Raw genomic sequence first — 3,413 nt, 5'->3', positions numbered from 1 at the left:
CTCAAGCCTGTAATCCCAGCACTTTGGGAGGCCGAGACGGGTGGATCACGAGGTCAGGAGATCGAGACCATCCTGGTGAACACAGTGAAACCCCGTCTCTACTAAAACTACAAAAAACTAGCCGGGCGAGGTGGCGGGCGCCTGTAGTCCCAGCTACTCGGGAGGCTGAGGCAGGAGAATGGAGTGAACCCGGGAGGCGGAGCTTGCAGTGAGCTGAGATCCCGCCACTGCACTCCAGCCTGGGCGACAGAGAGAGACTCCGTCTCAAAAAAAAAAAAAAAAAAAAAAAAAAGGAAAGTGACAATCAGAAAAAGAAGCCTGCTTCCCCCACCCAAATCCATTATTGAGGTATGATTGACAAATAAAAATGCTGTATATCCAAGGCACACAAGGTGGTGTTTTTATATATATATATATACACTGTGAACTGATCACTACAATCATACTAACATATCCATCACTTTACCTAGTTAAATTGTCATTTTGTCTTTTTTTTCCTTTTTTTTTTTTTTTTCTGATGTGAGGAGAACACTGAACCTACTCTCTCTGCAAATTTTCAGAATACAATACATTATTGGCTGGGAGCGGTGGCTCACGCCTGTAATCCCAGGACTTTGGGAGGCCGAAACGGGTGGATCACGAGGTCAGGAAATCGAGACCATTCTGGCTAACACAGTGAAACCCCGTCTCTACTAAAAATACAAAAAAATTAGCGGGGCGTGTGGGCGGGCGCCTGTAGTCCCAGCTACTCAGGAGGCTGAGCCAGGAGAATGGCATGAACCCAGGAGGCGGGGCTTGCAGTGAGCAGAGATCGCGCCACTGCACCCCAGCCCAGGCGACAGAGCGAGACTCCGTCTCAAAAAAAAAAAAAAAAAAAGGATACAATACATTATTAACTACCGTTGCTATGCCGTACACTAGATCGCCAGAACTGAATCCTCTTACAACTGAAGATGCATACCCTGTATCAATAGCTTCCTTTTCACTACCTTCAAAAAGCCTCCTTTTGAAGAGGACTGAGTACTCTCACTTGCAAAGTGCTTCACCTTTTCAGAGATGGTTACATATTTTATCACATTTAATTCCTGAAAACAGCCCTGTGAGATAGCAGGGTAGACAATGTTATTATTTCAACTTGACATAGTCTAAGGTCACATGGCAGACTCAGATACAGCTGCCTTTAAAAATGTCCAGAAAAATGGTTACATTAACAGGTACTGAGTGTACCTTTTCATCCTATAATCTCGATACCACCAGAAAATAAACCAGCAAGTTGTCATCTATAAATGAACATTTTGTGGGGAGAACAGAATACCTGGTGTGCTGAATATGTGGAAACTCTTACTCATTTCTTTCTAAACTCTTCCGAAATGATAGAAAAATCATGTAACAAATGAGGCAACAGACTCTTGTGAACTTAGGCTTTCAGCCTGGAAGCCACAGCACAGGGACCACAGGGAAGAAAAATTGTTCTGGGCTTTTAGATGCCCAAACGCCTCCAAAGACACCTTCATACTGGAAATCATAAAAGTGAATTTGGCTCCCTCTTTAAAGCCCAAGGACCAAACTGGATTTACTGTTTGAGTGCAGGAAACTTTACCAAGATTATGGAAACAGAAAAGAATTCAAGATTAACACATACTGTACATTTCAGTACAGGTGGCAGGACAATTAGAAATCTAGTTAAGCTATAGAAAATCTTCATAAATCTGGGAAGGATTTAGGTCTTGGTGTGCTTTGGTGTAACCCATCATCAGATGCATGTTGTACTCGGTCTCTGTGCATCCAGACTCCCCAGGTGCCGGGGAGATGATGTAAAGGGAAGAATAAAGAAGCGATTTTCTCTGATCCGCCTTTTGTGTGGAGCAAACAATTAGGTGGCACTGGTGCCTGCAAGGGGGAACTGAGTAAGTCTCTGAATGCTGCCTTGCGTTAACGTTCTAAAAGTTTCATGTTTTTCCTTTTAAAAGTAATTAAGAGCATTCTCATGAAATAAAAAAATAGCTAAGGGAAAAGAAAAAAAAAATTCAAAAGCAAAGGCAACCCTTGACCATGGCGGCTCCAGCCATCTCACTGACATATTCTCTAAAATAAAATAAAATAATTATATATTTATTTATAAATAATATATATTATATACATATATATGTGTATACACACACACATATATATGAATATAATATATATTAGAGACAAGGTCTCATTCTGTTGCCAGACTGGAGTGCAGCACGCTGTCATGGCTCTTTGCAGCCTCAAATTCCTGGGCTCAAACGATCCTCCTGCCTCAGCTTCCTACTCAAAAGGGACTACAGGCCGATCCGCGCACCTCGGCCTCCCAAAGTGCTGGGATTACGGGCGTAAGCCAAGGCACCGGGCCATAATTTTCTTTTCCTTAATTAAAAAAAAATGTGGCTGGGCATGGTGGCTCACACCTGTAATCATAGCACTTTGGAAGGCCGAGACAGAGGGATCACTTGAGGTCAGGAGTTTGAAACCAGGCTGGCCAATATGGTGAAACCCTGTCTCCACTAAAAATACGAAAAAATTATCCAGGCATGGTGGCGCACACCTGTAATCCCAGCTACTGGGGAGGCTGAGGCAGGAGAATCACTTGAATCCAGGAAGCAGAGGTTGAAGTGAGCCAAAATCATGCCACTGCACTCCAGCCTGGGCAACAGAGTGAGACTCCATCTCAAAAAATAAAAAATATGGACTGCTTCACGAATTTGCATGTCATGCTTGCGCAGGGGCCATGCTAAACTTCTCCGTATCATTCCAATTTTAGTATATGTGCTGCCGAAGGGAGTACAAAATTTTACATAATTTTTATATGTCAATAAAGAGTACTCATCTGATTTCTTCCAACCATTTGACAATGTAAAAATCATTAACTCAGGCTGTGCAAAAGTAGGCAGTGGATTCCCTGGATCTGGTCCAAGCACTGTGGTTTACTAACTCCTGATCTAGACCTACCCTGCCTTCTTAAATCTCTTCTGGAGGAATCCCATTAAGTTGGAGAAGATGGAGTTTCCCCAAGTTTGTGCAGTGGTCTGTTTTCCAACTTGCTAGGGCCTAGATCCTGTCTTCTAGATGTTTTGACTTTTTTTTTTTCTTTTTTTGAGACTGAATCTCACTCTGTTGCCCAGGCTGGAGTGCAGTGGAGTGATTTCAGCTCATTGCAGCCTCCACCTCCCAGGTTCAAGCGATTCTCATGTCTCAGCCTCCCAAGTAACCGGGACTACAGGCATGCGCCACTATGCCTGGCTAATTTTTGTATTTTTAGTGGAGACAGGGTTTCACTATGCTGGCCAGGCTGGTCTTGAACTCCTGACCTCGGGTGATTTGCCCACCTCGGCCTCCCAAAGTACTAGGATTACAGGCGTGAGCCACTGCGCCAGGCCAAGATGTTCTCT

General features: G+C 43.7%; 1 non-coding gene across 1 annotated transcript; it reads right to left on the bottom strand.

Moving 5' to 3' along the window:
- Window positions 1–2,702: 2,702 nt before the first annotated feature.
- Window positions 2,703–2,809, bottom strand: LOC114672079 (U6 spliceosomal RNA). The gene has a single exon (XR_003722269.1). It is a non-coding gene; the product is annotated as a U6 spliceosomal RNA (small nuclear RNA).
- Between the last annotated feature and the right edge of the window lie 604 nt (window positions 2,810–3,413).

The sequence above is a fragment of the Macaca mulatta genome, chromosome 13 (genome assembly GCF_049350105.2).
Source record: "Macaca mulatta isolate MMU2019108-1 chromosome 13, T2T-MMU8v2.0, whole genome shotgun sequence".
Classification (NCBI taxonomy): domain Eukaryota; kingdom Metazoa; phylum Chordata; class Mammalia; order Primates; family Cercopithecidae; genus Macaca; species Macaca mulatta.
Note: the sequence above shows the minus strand (reverse complement) of the source record. Positions and strands in the feature narration are given on the sequence as shown.